General features: G+C 32.4%; 1 long non-coding RNA gene across 2 annotated transcripts in view; it reads right to left on the bottom strand.

Annotated features, from left to right (window-relative positions):
* The window catches only part of LOC132722853 (uncharacterized), a 42,067-nt gene extending 20,495 nt beyond the window's left edge, over positions 1–21,572 (bottom strand). The window contains exons 1-2 of one of the 2 annotated variants that reach the window (XR_009624668.1): positions 21,287–21,572; positions 5,800–5,852 (exon numbers count right to left, since the gene is read on the bottom strand). This is a non-coding gene — a long non-coding RNA (uncharacterized LOC132722853). Of the gene's footprint in view, positions 1–5,799; positions 5,853–9,016; positions 9,146–21,286 lie in introns of those variants that run through there. The other variant, XR_009624669.1, reaches the window with a different exon arrangement.
* Between the last annotated feature and the right edge of the window lie 579 nt (positions 21,573–22,151).

Here is a 22,151-nt window from a genome sequence, read left to right as displayed (position 1 = left end):
TTAGTTGGTGATTTAAGACTCCATCTCTTTACCCGGATATTGCCCATAAAACAGGGGAGCTAGTTTCTGAAATGACCGTTTGATAAAATTACGAGTTATTGCTTAGTGACCAATTTGTAGCAGGGAAGGACGGTGAGTCACACGTCGTAAAATCAACATAAAACACTAGTGTCACAAAAAATGAGCCAATCATTGTACAAGTTTTAACTAAACTTTGATTGTATTTTTATCACAATTCAATTTAGCCCCCCCCCAACACCCCTTCCCCCTCCAAGTGTATAATATTTAAGGAGAGTAATATATTCAAGGAGAGCAAAACATTTAAGAAAAGCAAAATAGATCAAATGTAAACTTTAGGAGATACCAAACATTAGAAAACTGAAAATGTTGCAGGCATGGCTTGATTAAGCTTGGTTGGACAATAGTGGTATTTGCGAGGTCAATCTTCAAGATACTCATGAAGACAAAGAACACTATGACAATTCTATATACAGTACAGAGTCTCATTACCAAGTGATAATATTATAAACACAATGTGACAAAACAAACAATCCTAAAGGTTATATTAGGTTATATTGTTACTGTCATATATAAATGAGGCAAATAAATTACCAGATTTAACCAGAAGCAGTTTTGAAAAATCAAGATCCTTTGGGAGCAATGAAAAGAAACAGAGACTTGCCCAACTATCATTATCTTTTTAATCTAAACTTTTAAATCAACCTCTTAAAATTTTAATATCAAATCAAATAGAAATTATTCAATTTTCTTACAAACTTCGATCTTAATTTTTTATAGGGAATCAATAAAATAATTCTTTTTTAACAATACATGTCTCGGAGAGAGATGTAACCTTTCGAAAAAAAAGGAGAAAGTCATCAAGATGCCATAAATAGTGAATGTTTGTGAGTACCCGCAGCTAAATTCACTTCCTCTCATTATCACTAATCCAATAATATTATCTCTCTTGCTTTTCTTCAGCTGATATGGAATATTGTTTGCTGGAGGTCAAAAAGGTCACCAAGATGCTCTAATACTGTTCAGCCTATAAGACAATTTAGGCAGGGACCTTGATTGATCACTGAATCACCATGGTATCGACCTTAGAAAAAAAAAGAAAAAAAAGTATTCAATGCTTCATGAGGAGGGGAAAAAAAGTTTGTAAATCTGGCACATTGATTGCAAATGCTCATTTATCCCCTCATAGACATGCAAATTGGACACGTTCCCCGCTTATTGTGACAGTATTCTGGTATGTTATTAGAAGACACGCCAGTGATTACAATGTGTTCACATTTACTGCTGGACAATGTCATCAAACTGGCAGAAACCGTCACACAGGAAAATGTAGCTATTGTTACTGCAAATTAATGTGTATAAAGAGTTGAATATAACAATGATGTTATTGATACAACTTAATTTCTCTCCTGCTAGCATGCCTTATCCTAGAAGTAAGTAGAGCTAGGCAAGCAGTCTCACCACACCAGCTCTTGTTAATGTTAAAAATCCTTCAAGTAAAACAATTGACATCAAAAAAATGTTCATGATACAAATTTAGGGGTGTATATGTTAAAGAACACAATATGTTATATATATCCTGAACAGAGAACCCTCTATATATTTCTTGAGTACAGAGAGCCCTCAGGATATTTCCTGAGTGCAGAGAACCCTCATATATTTCTTGAGTACAGAGAGCCCTCAGGATATTTCCTGAGAAAAGAGAACCCTCATATATTTCTTGAGTACAGAGAGCCCTCAGGATATTTCCTGAGAACAGAGAACCCTCAGGATATTTCCTGAGTACAGAGAACCCTCATATATTTCTTGAGTACAGAGAGCCCTCAGGATATTTCCTGAGTACAGAGAACCCTCATATATTTCTTGAGTACAGAGAACCCTCATGATATTTCCTGAGTACAGAGAGCCCTCTATAAATTTTTTGAGTACAGAGAGCCTTCATTATATTTCCTAAGTACAGAGAGCCCTCAGTATATTTCCTAAGTACAGAGAGCCCTCTATATATTTCCTAAGTACAGAGGGACCTCTATATATTTCCTGGGTACAGAGAACCCTCTATAAATTTCTTGAGTACAGAAAGCCCTAATTATATTTCCTAAGTACAGAGAGCCTTCATTAAATTTCCTAAGTACAGAGAGCCCTCATTAAATTTCCTAAGTACAGAGAGCTCTCAGTATATTTCTTAAGTACAGAGAGCCCTCATTATATTTCCTAAGTACAGAGAGCCCTCATTATATTTCCTAAGTACAGAGAGCCCTCATTATACATGTATTTCCTAAGTACAGAGAGCCCTCAGTATATTTCCTAAGTACAGAGAGCCCTCAGTATATTTCCTAAGTACAGAGAGCCCTCAGTATATTTCCTAAGTACAGAGAGACCTCAATACTTTTCCTGAGTACAGAGGAGCTCTAGTTCAGAGTGTGTTTGCTCTCAATAATATTCTGATGGTTTGCATGGTTACTTCACTTAACTTGATATCTATGATATCCCAGACATATAAAATAAATCAATTTGCTTTTTTTCATATTTTTTTAATCTGGTAAACAGCTAGAAACTAGTAAATTAATGTGAAAATGTTTCCCTAGTCAACCTTATATAGATAACAATTGTACTGCATGACAATTTATGTAGTCATACATGCAATATATAGTTATACATCATGCAATATATAGTTATACATCATGTAATATATAGTTATACATCATGCAATATATAGTTATACATCATGTAATATATAGTTATACATCATGCAATATTATAGTTATACATCATGCAATATATAGTTATACATCATGTAATATATAGTTATACATCATGCAATATATAGTTATACATCATGCAATATATAGTTATGCATCATGCAATATATAGTTATACATCATGCAATATTATAGTTATACATCATGCAATATATAGTTATACATCATGCAATATTATAGTTATACATCATGTAATATATAGTTATACATCATGCAATATATAGTTATACATCATGCAATATATAGTTATACATCATGCAAGATGTATGTAGATAACATATGAAACAACTAATTTATAACATAATACTAAAAGCAATAGCAGATTCTACATCATCTGATAGGAATGATCATTATCTCATTTTTACAATAAATATATGATCATTTATGTATCAAATCAACATTTTTCTGACAATATCTTTTAGATTTACATCACCATACTCAATGATTTCAAAAGGTGTTGTTTTTTTGGCTACAAAAGTAATAAATCAATTTTAAAGCACAACAAGGCCTTAGTCAGTAAAAAAAAACATGCTCAACTATTCTCAGCACCTAATATTAAAGCAAGAGCCTGGTCAATGAGGCGTTTCTTTAACTTCAAAAGGGGCCATAACCCTGTCAAAATATGAGTTAAGAGTCCTGGACAGTGAATTAAATGCCTAATATACTTTCAAGTAAAAGTGTGAAATGTCAATCTTTTCCCTTCAGAATTTCTGGAGATACTAACTTGCACACAGAAACTTAACCTAAGTGTGATGCTGATGCTTGGTGAGTCTTCCAATAGTCAAGCTAAAAACACTTAAAACACAACAACATATATCGTCAAACATAATGTTAAGAAAAGGGAAAGATAGTGCTGATAATTTTCAATGAAATTTATGTAAATTTTAAGGGATTTCAATATCAGTTAAATACAAAGTAAGCAGTCAACAGTAGAGTGCCTGCATGTCAGAATACTATCTATCATTATAATGGGTGGTGATACAAACATTTACTTTATTATTTGTTATACTTTCTGAGTTGTTTGTTTGGTTTTATTGGTGCACCAACACAATATGTCACATGTCACATGTCTCAAAATTCTGAGTTGTGAGCTGGATTTGGATTATCAATCTCAGAAATCTGTCTGTCTGAAGATGTCACCAAGAATATTGAACTCACTCCTAGTTTCTATGCTGATTATGTTATTTCAGAGTTGTGTACTGTCATAGTTAACATTCACCTGTCTATTTCATTCTACTACCATATAAGGAGATAATCGGGGACTGACCGTGGACCAAAGTACATGAATTATTAAATGAGTGCATTATCTCAGATAAATCATGTGATAGATGAAAGACGCGTAATCAATTATAAAAGTTTTATGAGCATAGCAGCAATCAAGTATGATCCAATTTCAAAACAGCTTCCGCTGTAGGGAAACAGTTCTGAAATCTAATTTAGAAAAAATCAAATCTCTCGTGCACAGTGAAATGCAACAAATTGAACCCGTACAATAATTGTACTGATCAAATTTCAGTTTTCAACAGAAGCAAATTCTCCAATAAATGTTTTCAATATACCAAACAAACAGGCTTGTTAATGAACATTCGACAACCGATTCCAACATTACAATCCATTTAAAAAAAATTTCCAATCATGTTTAATTTGTTTTTTGGCATGACACGCAATTTCTTGCAAAAAAATATCAGCAATGTTATAAGATACAATCACGATTTATACGAGACAATTCTGTTAATGTATTGCTTAATATGTTGTTTTACAGGTAGATTTTATACTATATTCAGCTAAACCTTTACTAAACGGCTGTCTCTCCTATTAAAATCCAAAGATTAAAATCACTTTATTGGTTGTTTGTTTGGTTGGTTGGATTTTCTATTCCAAAACTGTAAAGCTCAAAAGAAGATGTTATGGTTATGCTTATTATCAATATATTTATCATCAAGTTATAACTGTTCAGGAGTTCCGGAGTATCTTCATAGATTTACTCTAGAGTTAACAATAATTTGGGTTTTCCCAGCTAATCCAGGTGTACAAGCATAGTTCAACTATGAAAAAAGCCCAAAAGTAACCAAAAGTGACAATGACTAATATCGCCATAACCACCCTTTATATCTTTCAGTCTGGACAAAACCATTCAACATTTTAAGGAGAAATTACAGAAGGATATTCTGACTGATTTAGCAAACAGTGCAGTCCATGATCGGCAGCAGATATCTGCAAGCTGACCTTTGTCTACATTGTTGACATGTGTAGAAATCATATCATATTCGCTGCGAAAGTGAATCTTTCTCAAAGATACACTTTCTCGCTCACCAGATAAACCTTCTCCATCCCGACATCAACCATGTATTTTCTATATATCAAGAATTAAAATAATATTTATAAATCAATGTTTGATGATTTTCATTCATCTTAAAATCAATAGCAATTTTTTTCATATTTTGACAAAAAAAGGAAGCTGTGTTTTCAATCTGATAATGATTTAGACTTGAGCATTATCTGTCCAAAGATCAGCTGGTGGTAACAACTGGTAACAACTGGTAATACTGTCATTGTAAGGCCAGGAAACATATGGTCCCTTTATAAGGAACCGATTATACATTTAGTGTTTTCCTTTTGCAAGTTATGTTCACTAAACTTTTTAACCCTAGTGAGTTTTAACAAAATGTTTGCCTAGATAGGTCTATAATTCACATGTGACAATATAGGCCCACTGAACACACTAAATATTTCTGACAAATCATTGGTACCTTTTTTAACCCTTAGCCAGTTATGGGCTATAATTTTCTACCCATGGGACCAGTGCAGGCCAAGATCTGCAAATATGTCCTCGCTGTCTGATCATGGTCTGCACTGTTTGCTATTTAGTCATTATATATTTTGAAAATTTTCCTAACAATGATGAATGGTTTTATTCAGATTGAAAGATGGACATGCCTGTGTAACATATTTAAGGTGGAAAAGGTTAAGAGCTTATACAGAAGTAATGATGATCCATTTACCTAACAAAATAAGTACATACCTTTCTCCTGATTCTATATCATCCCAATACCCACACATCTAATCCATGTTGTTCTGAAAAACAAATGATTGATATTCTATTAGTTCTAGAGAGTTTCACATGAATAATTGATTTTAAATCAATTATCTAATTAAATTATTGACTGTAAATTAAAATCTTCAAATTACATGTTTAAATAATCCACCTAATCTGCTCACAAATCAGAGGGAAGATTGAAAGGTCTGTGAACCTCAGTTCCATGAGCAAAGAAACATAGTATATATGGTATTATAACACTGTAATATCTCAAATCTTTATGATATACAAACCTTTCAAGCCCGAACAATGTAACCTCATATATTTCAGCAACATAGACATGTATATGTATAACTGAATTTATTACACTCAAAGAACAAGATGTACATATTCGGAATTTATCTGTCTATTAAAAATTATATCATTAATACAAAATGTTACTTAAAATCCAATTATACCTTAATACACTTTAAAATGTTGATTTGGTTTTTTACCTAAATATGGCAAATGATTTATAATATTAATTAAATCCAAATTTGTTTTAGCACTTATCCATGAATTAGAAAAAAAAATCACTTTTATATCCAATTATCAAACAAAATCTTTATCCAGATATCCAGACACAATTATAACGTTTTATAAATTATTTAAAATATTGTCATTTTCAAATATTACCCTTTAATGTCATATTGAACACTGAGAAAAATAACGCACATCCGTCGAAAGTCACAAAAACCGTTAGTTATGAGCGGAAATAAATAAAAGCTATGAATAAAAGGGAAGCTAATGTATAAGGTAAAATAGGACGCAAGATGTTGCCCCCCATCAATGAGAATTAAATGTATAAAATCTCCGTGATCAATAGAAAGGGACTTATACATGTTTAGAATAATGAGGGGCACGTGGGACAGATTTTCAGCGTTCATCTGTCGTCTGTTTATGTATAAAAAATTAGGTTACATGCACGATTTATTACCGATATTTTATCATGATTGTTTAGAAATTAAAACCAAGACACGATCATAAAAAGTACTGTGATTATATTTAAAAGGGCAGAAATTACTTTAGACGCGGTGTAAAAATTAGTTTATAACAATGATGAAGACACCCCGCTAGCTTGTCCCTGAACAGAAACATGAAGGACAAAGGATCTGATATGATTCAATAGGGACAGGCTGTGGTAATATGGCAATAAAATATGACAACAAAATTAAATTAAAATATGATCAGAAAAAGGATAGTGTAACCCCCGATAGTTACCAAAAAATAAAAAGTACCTCTACTGGGTACTTGTATTAAAGTTGAAATTAAAACATAGTTAATGCAATTCACTAAACGGTTGAAGAGCAAGACGTACTTTAGAAATAATTACTTATTTAAATCAGACACAAAATACATTTTTATATTCATCACTGTCTACTTATTTTAAATATAACTGAAATCCTGTTTCAAACTAACAAAATAAAATCAAGGAATTTATAAGGAAAGGTACAAAAAGACATATGACTATTGTTGAAAGGGATACAAATACTTATAAATTAATATTTCACACCTTATAAAACATTAGCCAATGAACTTTCAGCATTTAAACCATATATTTGTTCAATAGATATCATTATCAGATCTATAGTCTCCTTTCCTTTTCCCCCCGAGTCCAAAACATCTATATCAAATGCATATTGTACCCTGAGTGATGATAAAGCATGGTCTTAATTTTCAGGTTAAAAATATCAAATGCAATTAAAATATACCCCACATAATCATGCTCGTTTTTATTTTCAGAGTCCAAAATATCTATATCAAATGCATATTGTACTCGATCTGGCCTAATTTTCAGGGTAAAAAAAGCAAAACTTGTCAATACCTTGTTCTTTAAATAATTATTATTAAACTATATGCAACAAGTCAAACATCTGCTTTTCTACCAACTGTTGCAGCAGCTTGAAATGTAAAGACATAAGATAAACTTAATTTACTACAAAAATCAATGCTTGACTGGTCACAATTATAGATTTTTTATATTGAAAAAAAAACATAATTATCACTGTATAAATATAAAGTGAGCCCCTGGAGTACTCATATTCCTGAACCATTAACATTGGTACATAGTGTTTGTCTAATTTTCATTTTTTTAATTTGGGTTTAAGGTGGCACAAACACAGACTAGCTCATTATCATGGCCATTTTCCAGCTTAACTGGTGGAGGAAGATGCCACGGATGCCCCAACATTTTCACATTTCATCCAAAATAAAAGATTTTCATAGTTTCTAAACTGACCAATGGATGTCTTTTGTTTTAAGATCTCATCAACCCTAAAAATAATGAAAGTGTAGCATTGATTGAGGGGTGGCAATAACAATATAATGGTGAACTACATTACATGGTGATATCTCCGAAAATCAATGTTTAATTTTCAAAGAATAATTTGTTTAAAAATTTTGAGCCAAAAAATAGATCACTGTACAGCTGTCCTAGAATGTAGAGTACCACAACATGAAAAGGAGGGTAGCTCTTAATTAAGATGACTGTTATGCCAGCACTGGGTGCAAAACATCGTTCAGTGTCTAGATACATAATGTACTTATAATTATAAGACAAACAAAACTTTACTCAACATAGTGGTTCAGGAAAAATACTAATTGTTTCTTTCGATTTAAGTGCAATAAAAGCTTGTTTGAAAGTGGAAAATAATCACGTTTGTTTAATTTTGTAAACTCACTAATTTCTGAAAATATACAAGAATTGTTACATTACAAGCACACCTTTAACACCCTTTTATCTGTGTGTAATTATACAAATGCCGTTTTTTTCTGATTGAAATGTTGCGGTTCAGAAATTATTTTTTTAAAGTTCAGTGAACTGCTGTGGTTCAATGAACTCCTGTACATAAATGCTCAATCTCAATCCTTTAAGCTGCTGGCGGCAACTTGTGTTACCCATGCCGCCCGAGTCCAAAGTCGGCTGCTGGAACATCCGTGCCAAGTATATTAGTTCCCTATGACCGGAATTTTGCTATAACCATGTTTGTTATAAGTTTACTTTCTGGTTATCGAATGTACGACTGACAACAGAAATTTAAAGGATATTTATTAATAACATCAAAGTATCTTAAAAACAGAACAAATTTATTGGATATGATATCCTTCTTTATAATGCACATCAAAATCTACATTATTCAACTAATCTACATAACACACTTACATAAAATGATAAAATTCCATATTTTGTAGACTCCTGAAATTATATCAACAGTTGTGTGTAATTATCACTTAAATAAAACCTGCAACAAGCTGCACTATGACACAGATCATGAATGACAGGCAATTGAAAGCTTCTAGCCAACACAGATCAATATAACAAGTCTTTGACTTGTCTCTAAAATAGCAGAATTTACTAAAAGAGAAAAACAAAAACAACAGCGAATCTCCAACGAGGGATTTCCAATATAGGAAAATTATGACACGAGATAATTTTAGAAATCCGTCGGGATTATGAGAGGATTTGGATAGCTTTATAAATAATAATAAACATCGAAAGTGTTTATCAAAGAATATCGGAAATTGTCTTATTCTTATTCTGTCAAATAACACCACATTGAGCTTCACCAAGCGTTAGCCATATAGTAATAATGCAAACATAGTCTCTGTTTTTATGACTCATTGTAAAAGATACGCACAAATAATTAAAGATGTCTAAACAATTTACCATACATTAATCTTTGAAAGTTTTAAAAATCGTCACTTTATTTGTTCATGCCAAGAAAAAGATAAAAATCTTTACGGATCACTTGAGAGCAATAACTAGAAATGTGTCCATAGGACACGGGTGCCCCCACCGCGCCACTGTTCTGTCAATCTTTTTACTAAGTCAAGGGAAATAACTCTACAAATACTGGATAAATCCACAAGCGAAACCCCAGGTGCAAATCTAAATATGCTGAGCAACCTGCCCATAAGGTTTAATGACTATGTCAAATCCATTTTGAGTAACTTGCGACACAAGTTGAAAATTGCAAAAGTTTTCTAAGTGAAGGGCAATAACTCTACAAATACTGGATAAATCCACAAGCGAAACCCCAGGTGCAAATCTAAATATGCTGAGCAACCTGCCCATAAGGTTTAATGACTATGTCAAATCCATTTTGAGTAACTTGAGACACAAGTTGAAAATTGCAAAAATTTTCTAAGTGAAGGGCAAAAACTCTAAAAATACTAAATAAATCCAGACGAAAATACATGGTGCACAACTGCACATGCTGATCAATATTCCTGTAAAGTTACATGACTCTAGGTCAAATACTTTTTGAGTTACGTGTGACACATGTTGAAAATTTCAAAATTTTACTAAGTCAAGGGCAATAACTCTGAAAATACTAAAAATATCCAGACGAAAACACCCAGGTGCACAACAACACATGCTGATCAACATTCCTGTAAATTTTCATGACTCTAGGTCAAATACTTTTTTAGTTACATGCGACACAAGTTGAAAATTGCAAAATTTTACTAAGTCAAGGGCAATAACTCTGAAAATACTAAAAATATCCACACGAAAATACCCAGGTGCACAACTACACATGCTGATCAACATTCCTGTAAAGTTTCATGACTAGGTCAAATACTTTTTGAGTTAAGTGCGACACAAGTTGAAAATTGCAAAATTTTACTAAGTCAAGGGCAATAACTCTGAAAATACTAAAAATATCCACACGAAAATACCCAGGTGCACAACTACACATGCTGATCAACATTCCTGTAAAGTTTCATGACTCTAGGTCAAATACTTTTTGAGTTACGTGCGACACAAGTTGAAAATTGCAAAATTTTACTAAGTCAAGGGCAATAACTCTGAAAATAATAAAAATATCCACACGAAAATACCCAGGTGCACAACTACACATGCTGATCAACATTCCTGTAAAGTTTCATGACTCTAGGTCTAATACTTTTTGAGTTACATGCAACACAAAAGTGAACGGACGGACGGAAGGACGGACGGAAGGACGGACGGACGGACAAGGGTAAATCTAAATGCCCGCCACTAACGTGGGGGCACAAAAATAAAAACAACACAAGCAAAAATTGCAGAGTCAGTTCATCAGAGTCTGTACAAAAGTCAGTTTGAAGATATCTGTACAAGAATGGCACTGGTTATTAATAGCCTACTTTCATAACAGTTATGTTGCTTTTTATTCAGAGTGAAAAAAACACCTATCATACAGTAGAGGTAAGCTCTAGCTGAACCATTAATTTGCTAAGTATCTTAAATAGACTAATGTCCATCTTACAATCTGGACAAAACCATTCCATTATTTTCAGGTAAAAATTTCAAAATACATGTATATATTGACTGAATAGCAAAAAGTGCAGACCATGATCAGTTGACACAAATGTGCCATCTTATCTTGGTCTGCACCGGTCCCACAAGAAACAGTTACCCATAACAGGCTAAGGGATAAGCAGGTTGGAAATTATTCAGTACGAAATTTCAAATCAAACTATTACCTTTAAAGGACCAAATTTATAAAAGAATGCGTTCGGTTTACTCAAATGGTTGTGAGTTATACATCACAAGAGTTTTAATAATTACTTCTGCTGATGCTGCTCTATGATAACAAGATAATGTCACAATCTTTATAATTATATTCACTGCAGAGCAATGACATTAAGGCTAAGATTAAGAGGATATTTTTTTGTTTGAGTGAAATATGGAATATATTTTTCACGAAACATGATAACATTTTATCATGTTAACATTTTATCATGTTGAGTGAAAATATATACCATATTTCACGAAAAACAAAAAAATAACCTTTTTATTTAATTTCATCATCAAAGAAAAATGGTAAACGAACCCCCTTGCTTGTTACGCAACTGCAATTGTACAGCGCACAGTAATATAATTATTGTCTTGTTTTGCGCGCGATATTTTAGCGCTACATTGTGACGTCATGTAAACAACTCTTCAAACGTCTGTACAGCGTTAATGACTGAATTAAAGATATTGGTGTTCGGATTTATTTTCTTAGTTAGACCATTTTCTATCATTCTAGATAGTTTTCAAATCAAAATTCAACAAAAAGTTGTTATTTTATTTATCAGATTTTGTAAACAAATGGCGAAAGAAGTCCCCTAAAATAAATATGAGTTTTGACTCCGCCCACTTTCATATTTCATATTTATTTTTTACAAATATGAAATATATATGACTGATATAGCACAATATTTCATGGGTAAAATTAAATAATATAGGATATTTGTGATTTAAAAATCTTTGTAAGAGTTTGACTTTGCTGTGATAATTATATTATCTTATGAAATGCAGTAATGTTATATTGAGATTCCTGGAACTGTGTTACATCTATTAGATTATCCATTATGGCAATTAAAACATTCTATTGTTAGATTGGACTAGTTTTATTTTGTTTGTGCAGCATTTAAAGTTGCTTTATATAGTCAATGCTTTTATCGCAATATCACAAAGTTGAACACTTTGTATTTAGCGAAATTGAATTTTTTAGTTTGTTTAATATGGAAACAAGCGAAAGTTTGGCATGTGCCAATAAGTTACACATTATGCTGACACAACACAGAAAAACACAATTCAATTACAGCGAATTAATATAACCTTTAACCTGCTTTAATTCTGTTATATACTTGACATGTAATCAATTTTGTAATATTTAAGTATTTTAGAGTCTCAATGTTGGCATTAAGCAGTCAACTGTGGCCTAGAGTCTATACAGACTTTATGCTAGATACTGGTGGCATAGCCAAGTTATTATTATTTATTCACCAGCAATGTGACATTTAGGGGACAAAATTGCCAACAAGTTTCAATATCAGAAATACTTTAATATATAAAATATCTTGTTAGAATACAGCAATATACAGGCTGGTCTGGCTCTATATAAGTTGTCATAATGTAGAAGTGTTGTGTTTATTGTATCATGATAAACTGTCTGTTGGAACCTGAGCCACCAGTATATTTAAGCCAGGCCAGCCAACACATCTGTGCAGAAAACACCGTCCGGTTAGCACAGTAGGTAGAAAGTTGGACTGTGAATCAGGTGATCTGGGTTCAATACCATGAAATCTATGGTCATTCTTACTGAACCTTTGCTCTGGCATAACACAGAAGTTATCCATTCCTTGCGAAATTAAAGGCAACTAGTCATGGAAAACTGCTCGACAGCATGCCCAGGAATGATGCTGTGGCTGAACTGTGCTCTGGTAAATTAAATGTGATCCGGAGTGAAAACTACCAACACCACCACCATCTGTGCAGAGTGGCCTGGCTGTATACCATGGTATCTAAAGCACCATATTTGAAAATGAAATCCGTTCAAAGTGTTCCAAATTTAATACAGTATTGAGCAAAAATCTGAATTACACAAATTCAGCATGTCAGTTAATTCAATACAGTAAAAATAGAAATGGGTGATTTAAAGAGAACTGGTGTTACATTCAGTATGTTGTTATAATGCAAATAAATTTCTATAATTTTTGATTGGCTTAAACACTATTAATACTTTAATGATCGAAGTATGTACTTTAATCAGCTTGGTTAATATTTTATATATACATTTGTATCTCTTTCAGATACTGATACTATACCATATATATAATGTGAAGTGCTTTGGTTACATTTATCTCATTCAGGCTACAAAATTTCCAGTATATCCTATCAGTAACTTGTATAACTAATAATATACAATAATTTAACACATATTGATAAATATTGTAACAGTTGTATTTTAAGTACAATACTCACCCCGTTCTACCATTTTATCTGATTGTAGAAACTTAAATTAACATTGGTTTTTCTCTTTCTGTAACCAATTATATCTAGAATTACAGTGTTAAATAATTGATGAAGTCTTTACTGAAATATTCTTTACATGTAACGATTCCTGTTACAGCTTACAGAAGTTTAATTACTGCGAGTCTTTCAACTCAATTTTTCCATCAATAATTAAAATAAAGTTTAAATCCCTAAAGGGAAATCAAGTTTAAATGAGGTATAAGCACTTTTGTGGCAGGAGATGTAAATAAATTTAAGCTGAATTTAAACAGACAGCATTAAATTATTTAATACAGTCAAACCTGCTTGTCAAGGCCAGTCTAAAAAGCTGCATTATGTATTCTACCAATATTTAGTCTAAAGGAAGACATTGTTTGTTATGTTGCTTAATTTTAGATAGGAAATTGGTAGAAATATTGTAGATAACAGTTCATAGATGGTCTTTACATTAATACTCTTTTAATAGCACATGTTTATCTATGCTGTTTTGAATCACAGTTTCTTTTATCCCCAGCCATTTCTTTATTTTACTAGTTCTGTAAAGCATCGTACCTTTGAACAAAAAATAAGACTGAAATATTGTAAAAATGACCTTGACCTAGATCTTAAGGGTCAAATTTTCAAACAATCAAAATATGAAGGGCATGCAAGGACATGCATTATCAGCCACATCTTTAATAATACTTGTAAAAGCTGGAACATGGTTTTAGTACAGAGAAGGTATTCTCTTATCAAGTACATGAATAGTAACTTCAAACAAAATACAAATTTCTACATTCAATGTTGTTTTAATGCAATATTTCCATTATACTTTAGTCTGTTGCTTTTTTAATTCTACCTTTTTGATACTATTATTCTTAATATGATCCTTATAAAAAAATGTTCAAAAATCATTTAGCAAGGAAAATTTAGCCTTAACAACTGTTCAACAATCTGCAGTGAATGTCCTCAATTTCAAGGTCATCCGTTTGTACCATTGCAATACTAATTGTTACAAAAACATCCTACTTTGTGGAGTAAATAATTGCGGTAAAACATCAAATTGCCCTAATTAGGAGTAATCTAACTGGAAAGCGTAACCACGATAACCTGCGTAAGGAGCTCATTTACTCAGTCACAGCTCGCACGCATGTACAATAATGGACATTTTTACCATCCTCGAACAAATCAATAATTTTCCCTGTCGCCTGATAAAAAGATTATTTGATAATGGCAAAAGGAAATTGTTGCATGGATGAAAATCTTTAAATGAGAGCCGATGTTTTCAATTAACGACACTGTTCAATATTTTCATGTCGATCATTCGGATTTGGCCGTGTAGCAGTAAAGCAAGCGTTATTTCAAGGCAGACTGCCGTGAAAATGTAATCAATTTGATGGAAAACAGTGTCTTGCCTGAAAAATGAATAAAGGATATAACATTAGGTGGGCAATAGAAATAAGCCCGGGTTTCTAAACCCAGCATTGTTACAAGTGAAATCACTAAGACTAAGTAATAACCCTACAGGAAGAACTTGTTATTTGTAAAATGAATGGAGGAGGGGTGCTTAAATACAGGCTTTGAAAATCTATAGAGCTCCTGGCATTATTTTCTGTTTTTAGACTTATACATAACAAAAGTGCATTGTAACAGAGCTGTTGTCACCTTGCTTGTCTATTCAATTTACTACAATGGTGTCGTGGTGTAAATACACACAACTATATACAATATTTCTACAATTTTGAGACCTTCAAAGAAAATGAAAATATTGGCTAGAATTAAAGGAACTCCACTGAGGTCCAAAAGCATTAAAACCTAAAATTTGAAATTCTTATATAGATCAGCTGGGGCACTTACAAAAGAAAAGTTGCAAAAGGAAATAAAAAAATAAAACTATTAATAAATTGAAAATCTTATTTTTGTGCGTTAAAATCTTAGCCAGATTTGAGTAATTTTTCGTTTTTTTACAATTTTAATATTCAGGATAAATGGAATGAGCAAATGATCTGAAATTTTGCACACAAGTTATTTAAGTCTACATCCTCATCAAATGGAACTTTTATCTTGAAAAATTCTTTCCAGGTCCATCATGTCAAAAAACCTTAGTGGAGTCCCTTTAACAGTTGAACAAAAGAATATATATTTGGTTAAGTCTCTTAATATTTTTATTTTCTTAAATTGCCATTCTGGTACCAAGATCTATGAAGATGATATTAAATACAGCGAGGCTGCATGCACATATCTGTAGTTAGTTCATTTTTTGTATTTCAATATTGAAATCCTTTAAAGGAACTCCACTGACGTTCAAAAGTCTAAAACATAAAATTTAAAAATCTTACATTGATGAACTGAGTAACTTAAAATGGAATAAAGTTTCCTTTTAAAAGGAAAGGCTTGCAGAGTTGTGCCTTCATCCCAACCCTTTAAGATTGTTCTTTTTTGGGGGTTTCAATTTAGTATATATCACTTTTTTTTTGAATTACGGTATTTGTATATCATAAAGGGTTTATTTAGTTGTTGTTTTTTTTGGAAAACCGAATATTTTTTTTGTCAAAACGATTTAGATCTATTCTCTATTGTATCAAACTAATAAAGAAAATGATCAATTGTAAAAATATTAACGTGATACTGAAGGAAAACAAGTGTGCACATCTCATTTCCCCTTTTTTCGCAGCGAAATCATTCCTTTGCTTTATAGACAAGTAAATGCACTAAAATACTTCGTTACGTGGTACCAATTAATAAGCATGTATCAACTAGCACGTGGCAAGGTTAATGATATGCATGGGCTATTTTTAGATTACCTCACCAAGAAGTTGAATTGCGTTCAGTAGATCTAAATATAACTCGATCATGCGTGATTTGATAAGCAGGACCACCCTTTGAAGGCGGAATAATACTACAGTCACCATTCTCTATTGTATAAAACTAATACAGACAAAAAACAATTATAAAAGAAACTAACTTTTGCGTCTTGAAAAACAAATGAAAACAAATGAAACGGAACAATTTCGTTTATAATTTAGTACGGTTTAAACGGATAAATCAAGTAAAAATAGAAATCCTATTTATATACACAAACTGGGATTACCGAAGTAACTAAAATAGCTTAGATTTCCGTAATATTACTCCGCAGTATGACGGAATCGCCCAAATTGTCACAATTACAATCGGAACTACATCGGCTATTATCATTAATCCGAAGACTGACGGAAAAGGTCGAAAAGTTGCGATTGGCACGATTGCAGCTGGTTCCCCGTTCAATCATGCACCAACAGATGTAAGCAGGAAACCACCTAACCGGAACAAGTTTTCCAGATGAAATGGCTTGCAGCCGTGGCTGCAAGCCAAAAATATAATAAAGAAATACATTCAGAATTTAATTAAAGAGATTTTCAACCAGATTATTACTGAGAGTTAAAAAGTGGTATACATCAAAATTTAATGGTATAAAAATCTCAAAAAGAAATTTTTTTCAGTCTTGTCATGTCAAAAAAACTTCTTTATTGGAGTCTCTTCAAAAGGAGTGTCCTTTAATTCAAAATATCAATATATAAAAAAATTGAAGAGAGACTATTTTAATGTTCCTATATTGTATAGAACAATAAATTTTATACATGTATAACCATTCTTAGCTTTACTCATAAAATACTTATTGCCATTTTTCCGTATCATTTGCAAATAAAGGCATCAGAGTAACTCTATACATAATTAGTATACAACATAAAAGATGAGTGCTACAATCATGAAGACAATATTAATCATTCATATCTTGTTGATACCTCTTGTAGTTTCAGAGTTATGCTTCAGACTCAGTTCAAAGTGTAAACAAGAGGGCCATGATGGCCCTGAAGTCGCTCACCTGTATATAGGCCCCCGGAGCGGGCCAGTTTAAACCCCCAGGGCTTTTATTTGAACAAACTTGGTAGACACCCATTAGAAGATGTTTCATGCTAAACATCTAAGGTCTAGCTGGTCAAGTTTGTTTTTTTACACATATAAATAAAAACAATGACACACCTGGGGCAGGGCCAGTTTTGACTCGAGGGCTTTTATTTGAACAATCTTTGTAGACACTTACTAGAAAATGTTTCATGCTTAATATCTAAACTCCAGCTATTCAAGTTTTTTCAAAGAAGATTTTTAAGTTTTTGCTATACACATATACGGAAAATCAATGTCCCCTGGGGCGGGGCCAATTTTGACCCCAGGGCTTTTATTTGAACAAACTTTGTAGACACTCACTAGAAGATGCTTTGTGCTTAATATCTAAACTCTAGCTATTTTTTTAAGTTTTTTCAAAGAAGATTTTTTAAGTTTTTGTTATACACATATAAGGAAAATGAATGACCCCCGGGGCGGGGCCAATTTTGACCCCACGGCTTTTATTTGAACAAACTTGGTAGACACACACTAGAAGATGTTTCATGCTTAGTATCTAAACTCTAGCTATTTGGGTTCTTTAAAAGAAGATTTTTTAAGTTTTTACTATATGCATATAGGGAAAATCAATGACCCCCTGGGGCGGGGCCAATTTTGACCCCAGGGCTTTTATTTGAACAAACTTGGTAGACACCCATTAGAAGATGTTTCATGCTAAGTATCTTAGCTCTAGCTCTTCGGGTTCTTTAAAAGAAGATTTTTTAAGTTTTTACTATATGCATATAGGGAAAATCAATGACCCCTGGGGTGGGGCCAATTTTAACCCCAGGTCTTTTATTTGAACAAACTTGGTAGACACTCACTAGAAGGTGTTTCATGCTAAATATCTAAGCTCTAGCTCTTTGGGTTTTTTAGAACAAGATATTTAAAGTTTTTTCTGCATGGAATTTAATTCTTTGAACAATTTTCAAAGGTGACCACCAAAGGAACATTCCTGTGAAGCTTGGATGAAATTGGCTTAGTGGTTTATGAGGAGATGTCATTTAAAGTAAAAGTTTACGGACGACGGACGGACGACGGACGCCGGCCGGACGCCGGACGAAAAGCGATCACAAAAGCTCACCCTTTCACTTTGTGACAGGTAAGCTAAAAATGAAAAAGGGCAATAACTCCAAATTAAGGCAAGACAGAGTTACAGTTTTTATGCACTGCAATTTTACCCAATGAGATCTATCCATCTACTAAGTTTCTTGTTGATACCCCTTGTAGTTCCGGATAAAGTTCAAAGTGTAAAAATGAAAAAAGGGCAATAACTCCAAAATTAGGCTAGGTAGAGTTTGATTTTTTTTTATGCATACAAGAAAATGTGGATGGATGGACAGCCAGCCAAGCGGCGACAATATAATGCTCTCCCTTTGGGGAGAATGAAAAGTTGATGTCTCACAGTATAGAACTATAATAATAGTCCATTAAACTTCTTTGTATAACAGACTTTTCATTTCTTCCCAAAAGAAATCATTAGATCTTTCAATACATTCATGATAAATTGTATATATATATATAAAACAACATATTCTTTTATCTATAAAAAGCTGCACGGAACTTGTTGCTTTAAACAACATTATCAAGATGCTCGTAATTGGCACGATTTTGCCGCGCCAATACCGGGATTGCCTCCGAAATATCAAATAATATTAACAAGACCATAAACAGTTTTCTGTATATTTTCCTAGACAGTAAGATTATGTTAAATGGCTTAAATATACAATAAAACTTGGCCAAGCAACAAATTTCCGCGTCTATCTTCATTGATTTGCCGAGATAAATGACTCTCTAATATTCAAGAATGTAAAACAACATGCAAGTTACAAGAAAGAAAAAAACAACACATGTCATGAATTGAACCTCAGAATTCTGATCAATGTTATTAAATGTATATATTGTTATTTTTTTTTTTTTTTCAACATCTAAATTACAATACTTTTACGGCAACCCATAACAGAGAAAAGACAAAAGATTTCTGTGGGCTTTTATATCATTTTATAAATAATATAGTTATAAGGAAACAGAATCTAAGTTAAATTTCCTATGATTGTTTATACGGTAATTCAAATCTATATTTTAAACAGAAATAGTCTGACATGGATGCATTAAAGTTATCATTTGAAATATTTCAATAAATAGAAAAATTCAATGTGATTTTTTAATTATTCCTATGAAGTGTGTAACGGTAAGTTGAACTGAAAGTTCATTTGAGGTATTCTTGTAAATTTTTAAGAATTAAAAGCAAGAAAATTTATATTCAAATGCACGAAAAAAGTTAATTTCTAGTCCTATATAGTAGTGTTTGGTTGGGTTTTACGTCTACACAGTATAGGTCATATGGCAAGTTTCCATCTTCACTGGTGGGAGGAAGACCTCCAGTGCATTTCTGCGCATTATTTCAGGCATGAAAATAAGCTAGCTGGATAGTTTCCTCACATGAAAGAATCCAAAGTCCCTGTAGGGATTCGAATCCACAGCAGTGAGGGGCAAATAGTTTCAAGTCAAAGACCTTAACCACTCAGCCATGGACACCTGAGCTCTGATAGTTGAATAAAATGTACATTGTATATAATTACAGTATATTTTATAGTTTACCAGAATAATTATTTCACTTTGCATGGTTTTTAGCATCAATATTGGAAATGCAATTTTTTCATCCTTTCAAAATTTTGGCGTGAAGATAAAGTGGGCTGAGTCGAAATTATTATTTTAAAGGACTTCTTTCGCCATTTTGTTTGAAAAATCTGAGAAATACAAAACAACTTTTTGTTGAATTTCGTTTTGAAAACTATCTAGAATGATAGAAAATGGTCTAATTAAGAAAATAAATCCGAAGACCAATATCTTTAATTCAGTTATTAACGTTGTATAGACGTTTAAAGAGTTATTTACGTGACGTCACAATGTATCGCCAAATATCGCGTGCAAAACAAGATGCAAAAATATATTCCTGCGCGCTGTACAGTTGCAGTTGTTTAGCAAGCAATGGGGTTCTTAACCATTTTTCTTTAATATGAAATTAAATAAAAAGGTTATTTTTTCGTTTTTCGTGAAATATGGTATAAATTTGCACTCAACATGATAAAATGCCGGATATTTTCACTCGCCGTCCCGGCTCGTGAAAATATGTGGCATTTTATCATGTTTTGTGAAAATATATTCCAAATTTCACTCAAACGAAAAAATATCCTCTTATAATTAGAGCCTGTATAAGGCCCAATAATCAGCCAAAAAGTACCCACCTCTAGGAAGCCAAGTGGTCATTTAAAATGCAGTCATATTAAGGACTTTGGTACTGGTTTGTATTTACTAGTGACCTCTTTATTTTGAAAATTATTTACAACCATTTAACACCGAATCCTGTTTTATTATTAATTACAGTTTAGCTGCTTAGAGGATGTGACAAAGTTGTGTGTGTGTTCTAAGTTTAATAAGGTTCCGATATTTCGCCCTTTCAGGCACTAAGTGTACTAACCCCAACGTGACAGAGGCCAGAACCTGCATTTTTCTATGTACAAGCATGTACCCAGGCTTAAAATGTTGGCTAGCACTCCCAGTACATACAAGTTTCCATTTTCTTTAGGCTTTAAACAATTGCAACAAGTTCAAGCGGAAATCCAACGGCCTCACTTTTTGTATACCCCTTAGATAACTTAATAATAAAAAATAAAAATACAGTTGAATCTATATAATAGCCCCAGCTGTTAAATGCAAATCAATATTAACCAGTTAAATTTTTTATACCAATTAAATACAACTTACCAATTAATTGCCAATCTTTCTGTAATCTGATCAACTTTCCTTCTCCTCTTATACTATATTATACCAATTGTCTTCAAAAACTCCTTATCAGTTCTGCAAGTTATGAAATTAATTCGGAGTTACATTGAAATTAGTATTCATTCATAATAAATTAACCAACTGTTCTTTATAATAAACACTGTCCCAATATCTTGTATCATTAAGTTATAAAATTAACTGAAGAATCACTCTCTTTAATTCTCCTACATCAGATTCTTAAATCAGTCCTGCTGAAGTTACCACTAAATGTCCTACAAAAGTGTGACAAAAACATAAAAATCCACTAATTCCTGTGAAGTACCCATCTGCTGTTTGAAAACAAATTATTTGCATTGCAAACAGAAAATAGTCCTTTTATGTAATAATCAATAAACACTTCATTTAATTTATAAACATTTTCCATTGTTAAATCAACATTTCACTACTGTGTTAAGCTCACAGTCATTGGGAAAGAAGAAAGTTAACTGGATATTACGGGGTATTAGAAATAAAAGAAGTGTAAATTAATAGCAATGTGAAGAAAATGGAGAAATTAAATTGTAGAATCAATACCCCTCCCGCAATTACCAAATGAAAACTCAAGAATAATGTGAATTGCTTGCAAATTTGAATTAACTCTTTCACTTTCTACTATATTATGTTCGAGGAGCTTTTTGTTTGCAGAAAAACTTTCCTCCAAATTTGGTTGATTAAAAAAAGCCTAGTAAAGTCACTGGAATTTTAAGGGTGCTGTTGTATTTTAAGGCCAGATAAAATAAAATCTGTTTCTGATTAAATTTATGCAACTGTAAATTTGTCTTGACATTAAAGTATTGAAGTTTAGCAT

The sequence above is a fragment of the Ruditapes philippinarum genome, unplaced genomic scaffold (genome assembly GCF_026571515.1).
Source record: "Ruditapes philippinarum isolate M1 unplaced genomic scaffold, ASM2657151v2 ctg490_1_1_1_1, whole genome shotgun sequence".
Taxonomy (NCBI): domain Eukaryota; kingdom Metazoa; phylum Mollusca; class Bivalvia; order Venerida; family Veneridae; genus Ruditapes; species Ruditapes philippinarum.
The sequence above is the reverse complement of the archived record's forward strand: the minus strand, read 5'-3'. Positions and strand labels throughout refer to the sequence as shown.